The sequence below is a fragment of the Petaurus breviceps genome, unplaced genomic scaffold (genome assembly GCF_028583685.1).
Source record: "Petaurus breviceps papuanus isolate PSGF00001 unplaced genomic scaffold, PetGlider_PUasm1.0 551, whole genome shotgun sequence".
In the NCBI taxonomy this organism is placed as follows: domain Eukaryota; kingdom Metazoa; phylum Chordata; class Mammalia; order Diprotodontia; family Petauridae; genus Petaurus; species Petaurus breviceps.
The window spans coordinates 10146910-10167115 of NW_027186372.1; the positions used below are offsets into that span (position 1 = coordinate 10146910).

Genomic DNA, 20206 nt, shown 5'->3' on the forward strand with positions numbered 1-20206 from the left:
AAGGCAATATGAGACAATACAGCTCAAGGAGCATACGTTCTATTTGGGGAGACATGTTCATGTATAAGTAGATGCAAAATATATTCAAAATAAATACAAGGAAATTCCAAGGTAATTTGGGAGCAGCTAGGTGGTACAGTGGATAGAGTACTGGGCTTGGAATCAGAAAGACCTGAGTTCAAATTTGTCTTTAGATACTTACTAGCTATGTGACCCTGGGCAAGTCACATAAACCCAATTTGCCTCAGTTCCTCATATGTAAATGGAGAAGGAAATTACAAAAGACTCCAGTGTCTTTGCCAAGATAACCTCATGGACAAATCTGAATGACTCAACAACAACAATTTCAGGGGAGAAAGACAATTGTAGCTGGGGGAACCAGGAAGAGCCTTATGTAGGCAAAGATCCTTGAGTTAAAATTTGGAGGACAGATTTTTTAAGATGTGAAGATGATGAAAGTACATTCCAGGCATGGTAGATAGCTTGTACAGAGGTACAGAGATGGGAGATGGGAGGTCATACATGAGAGACAGAATGACCAATTTGACTGAATTGTAAAGTCCATGAATGGGAATGATGTTTGTTTGGAAAGGTAGGCTCTGCCACTTACTTGGATAAATTTTTTCCCTGAATCTTCTGGAGCCTCATCTATAAAATCCCCCAAGGCTCAAGGAAGCTCAAGTACAAGATTTTCTCAAGGCCACCCAGTTCTAAGTAACAAATTCACCCCTATTAGATCCATCCCAGATGCCTCACAAACCCCTTGCAGGAATATCAGGCCAATAAAACAGGGGCAAGCTTGAAAGCTGGGAAGTCAGACATATTCTCAGAGGGCAACCAGGGGAAAGGGCACAGACCAACAGAGATTGATCCTCTCAGCACTCAGTCCACACTGAATCATCTGCCACACAGGTTCCAAGCCCTGTTTCATCTCCTTCATCCTATCTGTAACATCCCTCTTTCCCTCCTACCTATAGTCTCCTCTCTGCTCCAATTACTGCTTTATTCTAATAAACATCAGAGCCAATGTCAATGCTTTCTTCTCCCAGTCTCCCTCAGAAGCAGCGGGGGTGTAGAGAAGCAGGTGGCCTACCCTCAACCCCCACATGAAGGACACCCAGCTGGGTTCAGCCAGCGAGACAGATGAATGTACTCCTCTTTAGTGAAGATTGTGTTGCAAAAATACATCATCTGATTATGGGTGATTGAAAAGTCAGAGATGGGGAATGTTGTTCACTGTGATTTGTACCGATTTCAGACAATGCTAAACAAGTCTCAGGGAGGAGGTAATGGCCAGAACCCAATCTGGAATGAACATCCCACAAATACTTGTTTCCTTAGGGCGAGAGGGACATTTGGATAGTTCTGTCGGCTTGTCTATGAGTTTTTCAAACAGTATTTGAAAACAGATTCGGGGCATTTATCTTGCAAGCATTCTATTTTATTCTAAAGCTTTCCCCCTTATTATTTTCTGCTGGATGGAAAGTTAGCTGAAAATTAAATTGGAGACAACTTGTGAAAGAAAACAAGGCTGCTGCTGAATAATAAGGTTGGCACTGGCCTGAGATAATCAGTGACACCCGCTCCCCTGCCTCCCCCCCCCATATGTTTGACAGGAGAAATTCTCTTTAGGAAATGTATCCTGCAAAGATTGAAGGCAGTAATTGGGGCCAGTGATTCATGTGCCCTTTATGCATTCATGAATACATTTGTCTTCCAGATTTATCCAATTTCTAAAATACAAGATGGTGGTAGTGGGGCAGGGTGGGGGGAGATATTTTTACAAAGATAAAGAATGTTCACTTGGATAGATCTTCTATTTGATATTAAATGAGTCTCAGGGAAGAGGTATTTCAATTAATTGGTTTTAAAATGCCTAAATCAACCCTGCAAATGAGGCTCATTTTGTCTTGCAGTTCTCTCCTCCCAACGAGAAGTGAATGATATAGACAGCTGCCCATTTGTCACTCTTCCCTTGGCTTTCTTGTGCGTGGTTGGGAATGCCCTTCAGAGTCATCCAGGTCTTTGTCTGTTTGTCTATTCTTTCAGTTCAGAGAGTTGTAATCAATTGATCAACGAACAAGCATTTATGATGTGCTATGTACTGAGCTTATAAATGCTGGAATATAAAGGCACAAATGCCAGAAGCCTTTCTCTATCCGCCTTAATGTGGGGATAGAGTTGGGCTAGCTCCAGTTCAGACTGGCTCTATTTTATTTAAACATAGATGTTTGCAGGTTATCTTCCTTGTTAGACTATAAGCTCCCGGAGGACAAGTACTGATTTTTGTTTTCTGTTTTCCTTTCTTTGTATCCCCAGCACTTAGCACAGTGCCTGGCATATAGAAAGCCCTTAATAAAAGTCTGTTGACTTGACTTTTCCCTCCAGGAGCGTACATTTCACTGAGGGCATATATCATGCTCACAGATTTGTAAATAGTCTGTATATTGGAGGGATAATAACAACTTGGAGGAATTAAGAAAGGCCTCATGAAGGAGGTGGTGCTTGAGGTAAACGCTAAAGGGAGCTGGAAGTCCTGAGACCAGAGGCATGTTGGTAAATGTTTAGTAATCAGTTCTCTGGAAAACCCAAACCAAACAAAAAAAAACCACTCATGGCATACTTTTAAGTTAAATCTGCATTATTAATATTTTCTCTATCACTTCCTTAAGTCTAGACAATCAACAAAACAATAAATCAAGCCCCGATTTATAGTGTTTTCTGATTTTTGAGGTGAAAATGCTCACACTGAAAATTTAACCATTGACTCTGGAGTAGCACTAAGAGGCAGAGGTGAGGAAGAACATTCAAAGCTTGGTAGCAGGATGTAGAATATTGTGAATATGGAATAGCATGTAGGTTAGATTGACTAAAGAGGGGCCAGGAATATGTAATCTACCTAAAAGCTTATTTTGGAATCAAATGGTAAAGGGCTTAAAATGATAGAAGTGCTTATATTTAACCCCAGACACCATGGATTAGGGTTGGGACATGAGGAGGTTGCTCTGGATCTTCTAGAACAAAGGAATGACACGGTCGGACTTGTGCATGAGGAAATATAAATTTGACCACTATATAGTCAAAGGAAGAGAGTAAATTGAAGGGAGATCAAGGGATGAATGGGAGGGGTGGGTTTTGGGAGAAAGATAAAGAATTCTGTTTTGGACATGTTTGGTTTGAGATGCCTATGGGACATCCAGGTAGAGATGACCAGCAGACAGACAGAGATGTAGGGCTGGAGCTGCTATCTTTGCCGACTTGGGGTTACCTGTCTAGTTAAATCCACGGTATGCCAATGAGATCCCCAAGACAGATCTCATAGAGAAGGAAAAGGGGAGGGGCCAACAGAGGACCTTGGCATACACTTACAAATAGAGAATATGAACATGAATGATGATTCTGAAAAGGAGCCTGAGAAAATTTTTGTCAAGTTTTTTCCTTGCCAAGTCAAACTCATTATTTGTGCCCATGATACAGTCTCCTTCCATCTCCCGTAGGAGTTTATTCCACTAATTATTTCCTCTTTCTCTTACATACAATTTCTCCTTATCTACTGAGTCTTCTTTCATTGCCAATAGACTTATTCAGGTTTTCTTCTCCTTTTAAAAGCTTTCACCCTACCTTGCCATGCCCTCAAGATATTTTTTCCTTTATCTATTCTCCCTTTTACTGCCAAATTAGAACAAATCATCTACGCTCAAGGCTTCTTCTCCTTGCCACCCATTCCTTTCTCAGTCCCTACATTCCAACCTCAACATAACTAAAACTTCTCTCTCCAAATCGACCAAAGGTCTCTTAACTGCTCATCAGAATATTCTTTCCTCAGTCCTAATTCTCCTTGGTTACCATTGACTATCCTCTCCTCTTTTCTCCTGCTCTTTCCTCCTTTAATCTCTGTTGGTTCCACCCATGCCCATCTGATTACTGTTTTTGGTTTCCTGTACTGGACCGTCATTCCTATTCTGCTTTCTTTGCTTTATGTCCCTTATATTTCCCAGGGCTCTGGCCTGGGCCCGTTTCTCTTTTCTTGGAAACCATATCACATGTTTTTGTTTTAATATAATTTTGACACAGATGCTTCTCAAATGCATATATCCTGACCTAATTTACCCTTGAACTATATTTATCCATCATCTTTCTGTCCATCCTTTTAGTCTCTCAAATTCAAAATGTCCAAAATGTATTCCATTATTTCCTTCCAACTCCCAAACTGCTTTCCCTCTAAACTTCCTTATTTCTGCTTCAGGCACCACTATTCTTCTAGTAAGCCACGTTCATCACCTTACATCCATTTCTGACTCTTCCCTCTATCTCATCTTCATACTGAATCAGTTGCCAAGTCTTGTTGATTCTACTTCTATAATATTGGGCTCATCTATCCCATCATCTCCAGTCATATACCTATTGTCTTAGTTCAGTCCCTCATTACCTTTCCTCTCCATTCCTGTAACAGTCTCCTAATTAGTTTTCTGGTTTTCAGCTTTTCTCGTCTTCACGCTGTCCTTCACACAACTACCAAAGAAATGCATACTTCCCCCCCAAAATGTCAGTGGCTCCCCATTGCCCCTTCGATGAAATGCAAACTGTTTAGCCTGTCTCTCAAGGCCCTCCCAATCTCAGTTCCACAAACCTTTCTAGCATATTTTACACTATACCCCTACCCCTTTCACAAATCCTGGGTGACAACCTAGTTAAACTACTATCAATTCCCCACATTTGATACTGTGCCATTGTATATTTCCACAAGTTGTTCTCCACACATAAGGAATGTCCTCCCTCCTCATCTTTGCCTCTCAGTGTCCCTGACTTCCTTCAAGGCTCAGATCAGGTACCACATTCTTATATGAGCTCATCTCACCAATTGTTAATGTTTTCTCTATCCTAAACTCTACTATATTTATTTGTATAGTTGATAAGGCTGTGTGTCCACATCATGTTTCCCTAGTAGATGGTAACTTCCCTGAGGGCAGTAACAAATTCATTTTTGTGTTTATATTCCTATAACCGAGTCTGGTGGCCTATGGATAGAGCATTAATGGATGTTTGTTAAATGTAATTGCACTTCTAAAGATGCACATTTATTTTCCCGTGACCATGTTAGCTCTATCCAAATATGGAGAATTGTTTAGAACCATTTAAATTTTTTAGGATGATTATTTTCATTTTGAGAAAGCTGTGATAAATACCGCCTGCCCAAATGGAAACTGGTTCTTCTCTTGTCTGTTTTTCAAAGCCATCAAACTGAAGTACTCCAAGTCTGAAACTTGCCTCAGTTTCCCCGTCTGTAAAATGAGCTGGAGAAGGAAATGGCAAACACTCCAGTATCTTTGCCAAGAAAACCCCAAATGGTCATGAGGAGCAGGATATGACTGAACAACAAGAAGTGTCTGAAAATCTAGGAAATCAGTACGGTATAGTGGAAAGGGCATTAGGTTTATGGGATGAGGACCTAGGTCTCAGTACCAGCTTTACCACTTACAAATTACATGACCCTGAACAAATCTCTGGATCTCAGTTGTTGCTCAGTCATTTCAGTTGTGCTGTATCTGACTCTTTGGGATTCCATTTGGGGTTTTCTTGGCAAAGATACTGACATGGTCTGCCATTTCCTTCTCTGACTCATTTTACATATGAGGAAACTGAGGCAAACAGGGTTAAGTGACCTGCCCAGGGTCACACAGCTAGTAAGTGACTAAAGCCAGATTTGAATTCAAGAAGTGCAGTCTTCCTGATTTCAGTCCCAGCACTCTATCCCTCTGGTTGTATCCTCATCTATAAAATGAGGGGGCTAGACTAGATAGCCTCAAATGTCCTTTCCAACTCTAAGTGTATGATCCTAATAAATATTTTTTAAGTGGCTTAATGTAATATTGATTTCTACTTATCCAAAGTCAGAGGTAACCTGGAATTTTTTGACTGATAGCCTTCATTCTTTTTAATTTATTAATTTATTTGTTTTCAGTTTTCAACATTCACTTCCATAAGTTTTAAAATTTCTTTCCCTCCTTCCTCCCTCCCTCTCCAAGGCAGCATGCAATCTGATATGGGCTCTACACATACATTCCTATTAAATACACTTTCACATTAGTCATGTTGTATAGAAGAATTATAATGCATGGGAGAAACCATGGGAAAGAAAACAAAACATAACTAAACAAAAAAGAAAATAGTCTGTTTCACTCTGCATTCTGACTCCATAGTTCTTTCTCTGGATGTGGATGGCATTTGACATCACGAGTCCTTGGAAATATTTTAGTTCCTTGCATTGCTGAGAAGGGCTAAGTCTATCAAAATCAGCCCTCACACTGCGGCTGTTATTGTGTATAATGGTCTCCTGGTTCTCTCCTGACGGGAGTAGCATCAGTTCATAGAAATCTTTCCAGGTTTTTCTGAAGTCCTCCTGTTTATCATTTCTTAAAGCACAACAGTATTCCATTACATTCATATACCACAACTTGTTCAGTCATTTCCCAATTGATGGTTTATCCCCTCAATTTCCAGTTCTTGGTCACCACAGAAAGAGCCGCTATAAATATTTTTGTACATGTAGGTCCTTTTCACTTTTTTATGATCTCTTTAGGACATAACCCTAGAAGTGGTATTCCTGGGTCAAAGGGTATGCACATTTTTATAGCCCTTTGGGCATAGTTCCAAATTGATTTCCAGAATGGTTGGATCAGCTCACAGCTCCACCAATAATGAATTAGTGTTCCAACTTTCCCACATCTTCTCCAACATTTATCATTTTCTGATAGCCTTCTTTCAAAATGGATTGGTACCTTTGGTGTGTACTGCTTTTCTGTGGCTTTCCAAACTTAGACTAAGCCCTCATAGATGTTCAAAGCACAACTCAAGGGCTAATTCTTAGAGAAAGTCTTCCTGATCCTCCCAGCTGCTAAATTATCTTTGCTTTGTATATATCTGATATTTATGCCTATGTGTTCATATTATTCTATGCTCCCTTCCCCACTTGTCCTTGAATATGAGCTTCTTGAGGGTAGGGCCTATTTGACTTTTGTCTTGTTTTTTTTTTTAAACCCCAGATTCTGGCACATAGTAGATATTTAATAAGTAATGGTTGATTGGTAGAAGACCTGCTCCCTATGTGTAAAAAGAGTACTTTTACATATGGTTGGTAACACCCACATAGAGTCCATATCCCAACACTTGTTCTTTCAAGGTGAAGTAGGAAATATCTTATTTCTTTTTATTCCCAGAATTTATTTATTTTTAGTTTTCAACATTCATTTCCACAAGATTTTGAGTTCCAAAATTTCTCCCCATCTCTCCCCTACCCCTTACCCCAAGATGGTAAGCATACTGATTACCCCTTCCTGGCCCAGTCTGCCCTCTCTTCTTTCCCCCTCCATTCTTCCCCCTTTCTCCCTCCCCCTCACTTTCTTGTAGGGCAAGATGAATTTCTATACCCCATTGCCTATATATCTTATTTACTGGTTACATGTAAAAACAATTTTTTAACATTTGTTTTTAAAACTTTGAGTTCCAGATTCTGTCCCTTCTTTCTTCCTCACCCACGCTGGGAACATTTTATTTCAATAGTAAGTTATCCTGATTCTATGTGGTTCAGCAGCCAAGGCTACCTCTTCCGCAGGTGATGCCCTAGCACACTACCCAACTCAGGAAACTAGAAATAAGTGCCAGAAGATGTGTAGACCCCCTTTCCCTGGAAACATCCTGAACTCCTGTGGGTACTGGCAAGGGGACTTTCCCCTTCACCTGCAGGTTCTTGGGTCAGATCCAGCCTAGGCAATATACTCACAGTTGTCAAAAATGGACCTTCCCCAGCAGGAAATGTGCAATGGAAAGGAAGCTGATTGTCATTCCTCCCTCCTGTCTCCTGGGGACATGCTCTCAGAAATCAGTGCAAATGTCAACTTCCAGCGTTGTCTCCTGCTCTTGAGTCAGTCCCAATCACATGGCATATTTTTGCAACAACATTTTTTTTTCTTTCTGTTTTCCTAATGAATAAATTCAACTTGTTGAAACCCAGACTCCTCCATCTGAGATATAGCTCCATAATTGATGTTCTCTTCTTCGGAGTCTGATCAGCTAGGAGGGCCAAGATGAGAGTGGGGACGTGATATGACTATGTGACTGACTTATTTCTGTTACCTCTACCCTCTTACAACTTCTCTCCTCTGGTCCATTTCCAGAAAGCACGCTCAGCACAGGCTTAGCAGACAAATACCATGATGAATAACAGTAACAGTGAGTCCTTGGGGCCTATAGAAGGAACTGGTAAGACAACTGTGTCCTACGGATGCCCTTGAAGAGTTCTGGGGGTTTTGATAGCTGTTTAGGAAAGTGATCAGGGTGACGAATCCACTGAATTTTTCCCCAAGAAAGAGTATTGGTAACTTTCTTGTTGCTGTTCAGTTGTTTAAACATGTTTGGCTCTCTGAGACCCCATTTGGTGTTTTCTTGGCAAAGATTCTGGAGTGGTTTGCCATTTCATTCTCCAGTTCATTTTACAGATGAGGAAAGTGAGGCAAACAGGGTTAAGTGACTTGCCCAGGGTCACACAGCTAGTAAGTGTCTAATGATGGATTTGACCTCAGGTCTTACCACCCAGCTGCCCCAGCATTGGCAATATTGGTATCCAAATCAAATCACACTCAAATCCTATTTGGGGTGCAATGAAACAAATCAAAGGACCTTGTTTCAAATTCTGGTTCTGTTGCTTACTAACTTAGTGATCCTAGCCTTTGGGACTCAGTTTCCTCATCTATAAAGTCAAAAGACAGGCTTGAATGACCTTTCAATTATCCTCCAGCTCTAAATGTATGACTCTGTGGTCCTTTTCTGACTCAACATGTAAAAATCACTTATGGAGGGCAGTAGAACAAAGGTCAACATCCCCTTTTAGTCTATTTTCTAACCAGCCTCTGTGACTTTTATGGACCTCAGCTATTATCTTGGGAATGAAAAGGAGCTGACGGGAATTTTCTCATTTTAAGTCAAATTAGAGTTTTTATTGAAATTGAACAAAGTTTTAAAGGCAAATGTAAAATGCTTAAAGACTTCTAGTTGGAAGTCTTTAATCAGAGTGTGGAATCCTTTCACCATTCAGGTATAGGTTAAACTACATGTCTACAGAGATCTCTTCTAACTCTAAAATTCTATGATTTTATAATTCTTTAGTTAGCTGATATGTGTGTACATCATGAATAGCACCTGAGGCTATAGGCTAATGAGCTGTCAGACCCTTTCTGAAGAAGTTGCATTTCAGCCAAAGACCTGAAGATGGCAGCAGAGAGCAGAAGCAAATGAAAGGAGACACTCCGAAAGGGCAGCAAAGAACAATGACATCACCAGAAGATTATGGTGCTTCTTCAGCACTGAATGCACAAGTTGCCCTGGCCATTTATGTTCCTTGGCTGTCTCTTGGTTACTCATGGTTACTCATGTTCCCAACATGTTTCTCCTCCCCTCATCTGGTGGTGTGATAACCTGTAAGATGCTATATTCCTGTGTATTACTGGGAGGAGGAGACTCTTTTGTCATTTATTTTGAAATACCCTTGATTAAAAATGTCTTTGCTTTTGAACTGTGTCCTCTGGTTTTTCTAACAAGATAAAACACATCTGTTGGGGCCTAGAAGCTTTGGTTTTTAGTGGACACTGGCTCACCCAGTACCTTGAATCTGAAGTAACATTTTTCCCGGGGAAGGGGCACCATGTGATTGGCAGACTCTGGGTGCTCCATTTGAAACTACAAAATTAAAGGAATCCTGGCAACTGTAGCAATAAAAACCCACAGTGCTGCCTAGTTTCACTAGACACAAAAGTAGAGCCATTGTTCTGGATGCTCTATTCAGCTCTCACAACAACATTGCTAGTTGAACACATCTTAAATTAAATTCCATTTAAATCAATAAATACTTATTAAGTGCCGACTATGTTAAAAGCACTGTACTACACAAACAGACCTACCAATTTTGCTACGTGACTCTCAGGGAAGGAAGGAGACATTCCTTCTCAGATACCACACCTTTCTGGGAGGTAAAACCTATTGATACCCCCTCCACAAACCATATCTGGAAGGAATGGTAGAAAGCAATGCTTAGAGGGGTCTTGGTATGAAAATGATATTTTTGGTTAAGAATGAGTTGTGGAAGGACTGAAAATAAGTTCTATTTATCTTTGTTGTCTAAATATTTCTTAAATTCTTTCTGAACATCCCCTAATTCACCAGAATGTAAACAATTATAGCAAAAAGCTATTCATTCATAGGTGGAAGGGGGTTGACTGAATTATTTATCAAAGTGACATTTTAATTATAGTGAAAAATGAGTTTGTTGTCACCAAGACTGAGGAAAGTGTTTAAAGACCTCAAAAAACCCTACCAAAGTAAATTAAAAATGTTAACTTCTTAATGATAACTTTATTAGAAATAGGGGAAGCCAGAAGCAATTTGCCATAATTGGAGTGTGTGTGCGGAACATTCTTACTGAAAAGCATTCCTTCAAAGAAAGAGGGGCAGTGAATCGACATTAGGTATTTGATTTAGGCTCTAGATACATTGTCAGCGTATTTTCTCTCTTTCTCCTGAGCTCTTAGGCCCTCCAGAAGGCCTACCAGTTAAGAGTTTCCTGTAATTTTCAAATGCTCACAATTTGTTTTTTCCCACAACATCCTTAAAGCCAAGGATGTCTGTGTCCCAACACTTGGCAGGAGGTTGTCTTTGGGAGTCATGGGAAGACTAAAGGGCACAACCACTTCCCTGCATCATTTCCTCAAAACACAGAAGACTTCCCCACACAGATGAGTTTTAAATATGGTGATGACCCAGCTAGTTAAGTGGCCCTTGATCGATCACTCTAGAATCAACTGCATCCTGTGTTTACCTAATAGCAAATTATTGAGACCAGATTCTAGTAGCTAAGCACAGATGATTTTTAAAGATTTCTAGGGGCATCTAGGTGGTGCAGTGAATAGAGGAACAGCCCTGGAGTCAGGAGGACCTGAGTTCAAATCTGGCCTCAGACATTTAACACTCACTAGCTGTGTGACCTTGGGCAAATCACTTGACCCCAATTGCCCTGCCTTCCCCCCTCCAAAAAAAATACAAAAAATTTTCTAGAGCTGGAAAGGACTTGAAGGAATAAAAATAACAACAATACATAATAACAAGAGTATGGTGACACCCGTGCAAATTCAACCAACCACCAACCAACAATGCAAGATTCACAAAATGGCTGAGACATTCAGATTTGTTTACAGAAATGGACGCTTTTATGACAGGGATTCAGGATCGAGTCACTGCCATCAGAAATTGCAGAAAGATCATCCTTAAGAATCCCAGCATTATTAGGGGTGGCTAGGTGGTGCAGTGAATAGAGCCCCGGCCCTGGAGTCAGGAGGACCTGAGTTCAAATCTGACCTCAGACACTTAACACAATTACTAGCTGTGTGATTTTGGGCAAGTCTCTTAACCCCAATTGCCCTCCAAAAAGCAAAAAAACAAAACAAAACAAAGAAAACAACCCAGTATTATTGATTAGTGTAGATTTTATCCACCTGTGCCATAATCTGCAGAACATCAAACAAAAAAAAAATTACAAGATGGCAACTTGTCTCAGGACCATTTCTGTCTGAACTTTATTGAAAAAGGTGAGAATAATGAACTAAGACTATTAATATTAATGATCACCAGAAATTACAGAAGGGTTAATTTTAAGGAGTCTGGACTAAGTGACAAATGAAAATTTTTTAAGGAAATGGCATAAACTGAGCAACATATCACTGTAGACTGTAAAAATTTAGCACCTGCCAAATACCTAGTAAGACATGAGCTGGTGGAGAGAACTGTTCATGCAAAAATCGTCATCCTTCACGGGCTGATTGATGATCAGTGCCCATGTTACAAATAGAAACCCCAAAATATCCTGGCCCAATAAACGGCACTGGAACCGGACCATTGTTGTTTGCTGATCAGTTGTGTCTGACTTCATGACCCCACTTCTCTGCTTCAAGGCTGGCCCTCTATATTGATGCAGCTGCTGCTCATAATTCACATTTGAGAGGGAAAAAAATAGAAGAAATACAAGAAACCTGTCAGTTTTGATCTGCAGAAACCCACATGATGAGTGACTGCAGAACATCTAGATGACAGAATAAGATTTGGGAGGGCCCTCAGAAGTCACTGAGTCCAACCTCCTCAGTTTAGAATTGAGGAAACCGAGTCTCAGAGAGATAACTGACTTGTTCAAGGTCATAGAGCTAAGTAGAAGAGCCACGATTTGGACACAGGGCCTGTGAGTTTAAAACTAGCACTGTTTCTACTGTACCACAGTCTTTCCATGGATTATCACAATAGTCTTATGAGGTGGTCGATGCAAGTATCATACCCGTTTTATAGATGAGGAAAATAAGGTTTGAAAAGTTACACAATTTGTCAAAGATCAAAGAGTGAGTGTCGGAGCTAAGATTTGAACCCAGATTTTCTGATTTTAGGCTCAGCCCCCTTTCTATATGGAAAGTAGTTTCAGGGGGAGTCTGTGAACTTGAATGGGAAAAAATTACATTTTTATTTTCACTAACTTGTAACTCAGGGTTTTTAAAAGTTTTTTTTTCCTTTTCTTTTTGTGATATAGAGCCTCCTTTGGCAATCTGGTGAAGTCTATGGACCCCTTCTCAGAATAGCTTTTAAGTTCATAGAGTAGAATACATAGTATTACAAAGAAAACCAAGTATACTGAAATAGTTATTGAATTTTTTTTTTAAGTTCATGGACCCCAGGTTAAGAAGTGCCATCACAAAGATCCTATCACAAAAGCATAGTGATGAATAAGAAGGGACCCAAGAGAGTCAGAATCTGCCGGGGCTTCTATTTATTTAGACATTACGGCATAGTAGAGAGTGCTGAGTTTGAAATCAGGAAGACTTGACCTTAAGTTACTTATGAGCTCTTTGAGCTTCAGTTTCCTCATCTTAAAATGGGGCCCTTATAGAGCATCTACCTCACATAGCTATTGCGAAGATTGACTCTGCGAACTTTAAAACACTATATATTATTTATTTATTCCTTTATTGGTTTGTTCGTTTATTGTTAGCCTCCTTCTCAGCCCTCTGGAAAAAGAGCTTCCCATAAGGCTTCATCATGGCACCTACCTCCCCCCTGCCCCAAATGCCATGACCACAAGGTAGGTAATCCTCTCTATAAAAGAGAGTATCTTTTTATTTTTAATTTTTATATTAAATTACATTAATTATTAATGTTATTGTTAAATAATATTTTTGTTATATAAAATGAATAGCTTAATCATATTTGTTAATTACTACTACTTTATAAATAAGTATATTAATTGAGCATATTCAATTATATTAAATTTTTATATTTAAATTAGTGTCTTCTATTGTCTTAAGTGATCCCCTGGCACAGAATCTCCTTTCCTCAGCTCTCTGAAAGTTGTTTCAAAGATATTCCTGTGGCTCCTCCTGCCTGACTATGCCTACAAGTTAATCCTAGAGGCATCTAGGTGGCTCAGAGGATAAAGTGCTGGAAGTGGAGTTAGGAAGACTTGAGTACAGATCTAGCCTCAGACACTTATCAGCTCTGTGATGTCCTTTATCTCGTCTTCTCTTTGCAGCTAAACTCTTCAAAAGGCACAAAATATGTGCCTCCACTTTCTCTCCTCTCACTCTCTTCTCAACCCCTTATAATCCAGCTTCCATCCTTACCATTCCAGGGAAACTACTCTTTCCAAAGTTACTAATGAGACCTTAGTTGTCAAATCCAAGGCCTTCTCTCAATCCTCATTGTCGCTGACCTCTCTGCAGCCTTGGCCACTCTTGTCCACTTTCTCCTCTTTGATACTCTCTTCTCTTTAGGGTTTCAGGATGCTTCTCTCTTCTGGTTCTCCTCCTACCTCACTGACCATTCCTTCTCTGTTTCCTTTGCCGGATCCTTTTCCAGATCATGCTCTCTAAACATAGGTGTCTCTCAGGGTTTTGTCCTGGGCCTTTTCCCCTTCTCCCTCTTTTCTACTTGACTTGGGGATCTCATCAGCTCCCATGGATTTAATGACCATATCTACGCTGATGATTCTCAATACCTATCTTGCCTCAAAGTCTCTCTTGACCTCCTGTCTTATATCTCCAATTGCCTTTTAGACACCTCAAACCAGATATCCTATAGCCATCATATCTGAACTCATTATCTTTCCCCCTAAATCCGCCTCTTGCTCCTATCTTCCCTACTACTACACTATTTTCCCAGTCCCTCAGGTCTGAAACCTAGCAGTCATCCTCAACTCTTTACTCTCTCTCATCCTGCTATCTAAGCTGTTGCCAGGGTCTTTTGATTTCAGCTTTGCAATGTCTCTTGAATATGCCCCCTTCTCTCTTTTGATACTACCTTAGTGAGGACCCTCATCCCTTCATTCCTTGATTATTGCACTCTCCTGTTAGTGAATCTGCCTACCTCAAGACTCTTCCCCACTCCAATCCATCATCCAGTCAGCCACTAAAGAGATTTTTCTAAAGCACAAATCCAATTATCTCACTCCCCTACTCAGTAAACTCCAGGGGCTCCCTATTGCCTCCAGGAACAAATACAAAATGCCCTTGGCATTCATAGCTCTTCCTACACTTTACTCTGTCATGCACTCTTCAATCCAATGTCATTGGCCCCTTGGCTGTTACATAAACAAGACAGGCCATTTCAGCTCTGGGCATTCTCTCTGATTGTCCCCCTTGCTTGTTCTAAGACCCACCTGCCTCCTCTACTGACTACCAGTGGGTTCCTTTAAATCCAAACTAAAATCCCGCCTTCTCTAGGAGGCCTTCTCCAACCCCTTTCCAATTCAGTGCCTTCCCTCTGCTAATGATCTCCTATTGATCTGAATTTACCTTTCTTTGCACTTCTTTACATCTGCGTGTTGTCTCCCTCAATAGAATGTGAGTTCCTTGAAGGCAAGGACTATCTTTCACCTCTTTTTGTATTCTCAGCTCTTAGCTCAGTGCCTGGTATTAGTAGGAGCTTAATAAATGTTTACTGATTGGGCAAATCATTTAACCACTGCCTCAGTTTCTGGATGTAAAATGGCGATAACAATAACATTTTCTTCCCAAGGTTGTTGTTAGGATAAAATAAGACCATATTTGTAAAGCTGTTTGTAAAACTTAAAGCATTACACGAATGTTGTCTTAATCCCCAGACTTAAGAGGCTGGGGTGGAAAATTTTCAGGGTTAGGACAGATTGCTTTTGTTTTCACTTTTGGAACACAGAAAAAATGATAGTTGTCATTTATACAAAACTTGGCATGAATTTAATCTTTACAACAGCCCTTGGAAGGCAAGTCATTTTCATTTTGGAGACAATCTGTGTACTGTAGGGAGGCTAAGGGGCACAGGGCACAGAGTTCTGGGCTTGGAGTCAGGAAGACTCATCTTCCTGAGCTTAAATCAGTCCTCCGATGCCTGCTAGCTGTGTGCCTCTGTGAAAGTCACTTAAGCCCATTTGCCTCAGTTCCTCATCTGAAAAAGGAGCTGGAGAAGGAAAGGCCAGTATCTTTGCTAAGAAAGCCCCAAATGGGGTCACAAAAAGTCTGAAATAACTCAACAACAATCAAGAAGACATGAGTTCAAATTTTACCTCAGACATTTACTAGCTGTGAGACGCTGGATAAGTCATTGAAGTTCTCCAAACCTTAGTTTCCTCATTTGTAAGATAGATAGGTTGGATTTGTTGGTCTATAAGATCACTTCTAATTCTAAACCTTTGATCCTATAATTTTTTAAGGTGAAGCAGTTAGTAAATAGTAGGCAGAAGCATGATGAGAATTCTGATGCTAGGACAAATTGATAGAAAAAATAAGGTCCTGGGATCACACATTGATTTCATGCCAAACCTTCATCCTTACTGTATCACAAGTGACTCTGCAAGTTGTTTAATTCCTTGGAGTACAATCTGCATCCCCATAGTGTAGCCAATTATTTGGGACCTTGGGTTAGCAGGGGCTAGTTAGAGAAGGCTTAGTTGTGGTTGTCTCCCTCAGCTGTGGTATATAAGGCAAGAGCACTGTGAGAGGGGGTGAGAGGGGGTGGAGGAATGTATATCCAGCTAAATGTCTATGCCCTGGGTGAAAGTCCTATCACACTACCTAGTTAGGGTTCTTGTGGGCTAAAAAAATCTCAGGTCTTCTGATTCCCACTACAGAGTTCTTTCGACACTATCAAACTGTCTCAACAAATACCAGAAGTCATTAGCATCACCAAATACGAGTGAGATGATATCTGAAGATGGTCTCTGATCTCTGGGAGTTTCTATAATTGAGTACCTATTCACAATGAAATTGAAGACAAATTCCCTGCTCTCAAAGCACTTACATCAGTTGTACTTTCTTACATCAGACTCCTAAAATCATATAAAGTTAGAACTGGAAGGAGCTGTCAGGTTCAACCCCTGTCACTTTCTAGATGAGGAAACAGTCCCATGGAGGGGACATGATCTGTCCATGTACACTCAATTAGTTAGGGATGAGCCCAATCTAGACCTTCTGGAGTCCAGGGCTCTCCCCACCATATTGTGCAGGATGTCTATGAAAAGGTATGACAGTACAAAGTAGAGGAGGTGAAATGTCAAACAGAAGCAGTGATTGTGAGGGAGGGCTTGGACTTCCTCTCTGCTGAAAGGCAGAATCACATAGTGAAAAATCGCCCTAGTTTTGGACTCAGGAGACCTGGGTTCGAATCCCACCTCTGACATGAACTGCTGGGTATTCTTAAGACTCTGAGTCTCACTTTCTGCACTGGAGATGAAAAGACTTGTACCACCTATCACACAGGGCCATGGAAACCTTTAAAATGCCATACGGAAAGGTCTGGGTTTTTTTTAATAATGTCACTTTCACTAGAGGCTTTCCTGAGGCCTCCCTCAGAGGAAATAGGGCTGTGCTAGCCACCTAAGCTTGTCTGTTCTCTATTCACATCTGTCACAAGAGTATCTGAAAATGACTCCTATAGCCCAGGGGTAATTTTCAGTGTTGTCTGCATCTCACTCTAATTTACTCTGTTCGCTTTGCCATTAGCAGCTGAGTTTCTAAATACCACTGGGTTCAATTACTACTCCAGCAGCAGCAGAACAATCACAGCCATAGTGGAAGACACAGGCGGGGCATGTAACAGGTGTTGGGGAGCAGGGTAATGGGAAGAAACATATTGAGGTGGAGATTTCCAGATGGAGACTAACTTCTGAATGGCTCACCATGGGGCCAGGGGCAGGAGGAACTAAGAGAAGGGGGAAGGTGAACTTGGAAAGGTCTGCTCTGACCCCAAGGCAGAAAGGGAAATGGGAGAGCACAGCTGTAAAGATGCTTCACCTGAATAATGACATAGAGAAATAGGGAAAAAGAAAAACATTTTGATTCAAATAAACCAACATTCATCAAGCACCTATGTGCCTGGAATAGTATTAGGCACTGTGAATAAAAAGAAAAAAGAATGGAAAAACTCCCCGCCTTCAAGTCATTTACATTTCTGGAAGCAAATTAAAAAAAAAAACCCACAACTTTTTTTTTTTAGTTTCTCTAGACATATTTAAAAATATTTCTCCAGCTTAAAACTCTCCCAAAACATTTTCTCTTTAGGAAAGTGTGAAGAATAAAGGAGAGGCCCTTCCTTTGAAATGGAGTAAGGGTGATAACCAAACTTGACACTTATTTGGATGAGATGGTTTTCTCCCCTCCCTGAAGTGAATGGTACCATGACCCATCAGAGGACAGTGTCTTCTCTCTGGAAATTCAAAGTTAAGATATTCATCACTGGAAAGAACACATAAAGGGAAATTGCTCTGAAAGGAATTGTATGATGATCATTGTAGAATGTTAACTAATCCCTAAGTGTCCTGTAACATACTGTCATCTTTTCTTGACCAAGATTCTTATAAACCTTACCTAAAAGCTGGGGGCAAGGAATCATGTTAGACTATGTCAATTTAGACATTTCTCTCTCTTTTCCAAGATAGAAATGATCTGGATATAAATTAATATTAAATTCAACAAATTTGTTTCTAGCAGACTTGAGACTAAATCACAGAGTACATTATCAATATTAATTTTTTTCTTTGACATTCTACAAGAGGATGCACCATGTACATAGATAAGAAAATACAAGTAATATGCAATGTAATTTCAAGAGGGAAAAAGCACTAACTTACAATTAGAGAGGAAGATTGGGATAGGAGATGGAAACTGCGTATGTTTAAGATTCTGTGAAGAGGTGAGGAGGTGCCTGGCCTATGCAAATGCACAGAGGTGGGAGATCATGTGTGGGAAATGGCCAGTGGGCCAGTTTGACTTGAATATAGAGTATATGAAAGGGAGTGCTATGCAATAAGCCTGTGTCGTGAAGAGCTTTGAAGACCAGACTGAAGATCTGATGTTTTACCAGACCCAAGCTTATTTCCATTCTAGCAGAAGAGCAAAATAACAAAGCATCCAGATACAGTTAAGTTAAAATGTTTTCCAAATATAAAAAACAGGGAGGAACGGCCAATAGGTTGTAGCCCTAGATACTGAAATTAAATTTTTACAATGGTGGTTAGTATTTAGCATAAGGCAGCTAGGTGGCACATTGGATAGACTGTTGGGCTTGGAGTTAGGAAGAATCATCTTCCTGAGTTCAAATGTGACCTCAAATATTTACTGGCTGTGTGACCCTGGGCTTGTCACTTAACCCTGTTTGCCTCAGTTTCCTCATCTGTAAAATGGAGCAGGAGAAGGAAATGACAAACCATTCTGGTATCTGCCAAGAAAACCCCAAATGGGGTAAATGAAGAGTCAAATATGACAGAAAAATGACTCAACAACGACAAAATATAGCATGAAGCATGTGGGTTAATCTTTTTTGTGTTTTTGTCGTATCACCATCTTTAGACCTCAAGTTCATCGAGGGCAGGGACTGTACTATTCATTGTCCATTAGTAACATTAGAACCATCATTGGCCCTTCTGTCTCTCTCAAACCTGATGTCCAATCAGTTGTCAAATCTTGTTCGTTCTACTTCTACCTCCGCACCATCTCTCACATTTATATGTTTCTTTCCATTCACACATGTCCCCCCTGAGCACTGGCCCTTATCATCTCTTCCTCAGACTACTGCAGTAGCCTCCTAACTGGTCTCCCTGCTAGGAGCTATGTCCCCTTCTGCTCTTTCCTTTTTTTTTTTTTTTTTTGCTTTTTGGAGGGCAATTGGGGTCAAGTGACTTGCCCAAGGTCACATGGCTAGTTTTTGTGTTAAGTGTCTGAGGCTGGATTTGAACTCAGGTCCTCCTGACTGCAGGGCCGGTGCTCTATTCACTGCACCACCTAGCTGCCCTTTGCTCTTTCCTTGACAGAGCTGCCCAAAGAATCTTCTTAAGGCCTAGATCTGATTGTTACACATTCAAATCTCTTCAGTTGTTCGCTATTACCTCAAGGATAAAATGAAAGCTTCTTATCCTGATGATTATAGAACCCTATAATCTGCTTCTCACCCACTTTTCTGGCCTGGACTTGTTTCACTTGACTCCTTTTCTTACAGTCTATATTCTAGCCAAAATGAATCAGTAGCTCCATTCCCCAAACATGACATTCTATCTCTTCCTCTTCTTCCTCTTTCTTTCTCCCTTCCTCCCATGGTTCCTTGTACTTATTTATGTATACTTATGTTTCCCAGTATAATTTAAGTTCTTTGAGGGCAGAAATTTTGTGGTATCTTTGTATCCCTTGTCTGTTACTGTGTCTTGTCCATAATAAGTCCTTGATAAATATTTTTTTAATCAAATTGAGTCAGGCATTGTAGATAGAATGCTTGACCAAAAAGTCTATATTCCAAAGACTATTCTGTGCATTTTAGCTTTATGACACTAAGTCACCCAGTTTCTCTGAATCTCAACTTCCTCATCAAGACAATCAGGATAGAGCTTGCTTTGGTAGCATATATAGTAAAAATCGGAACTGTACAGAGAAGATTAGCATGACCCTTGTGCGAGGATGACACAAAAATTTGTGAAGCATTCCACATTTTTTTTGTACTCAGCGTTGATCAGATAATTATGTCAAGACCACCTGGGGGAGCAAACCCCCCCAACAGGAAAAAAGGATGGGAATGATGGTCACAATGATTGAATAGGTTAACTGAACATCTCAAAAGATCCTCTTTGTATTTGAAAATGATAAAATAAATACTATCAAATAAAAAA

General features: G+C 40.3%; 1 protein-coding gene and 1 non-coding gene across 3 annotated transcripts in view; one reads left to right on the forward strand and one right to left on the reverse strand.

The window, feature by feature from the left end:
• KCNIP1 (potassium voltage-gated channel interacting protein 1) overlaps positions 1-20206 on the reverse strand; it is a 590945-nt gene that overhangs the window by 226437 nt on the left and 344302 nt on the right. The window lies entirely within an intron of this gene.
• On the forward strand, positions 19929-20032 carry LOC138172894 (U6 spliceosomal RNA). The gene has a single exon (XR_011171262.1). It is a non-coding gene; the product is annotated as a U6 spliceosomal RNA (small nuclear RNA).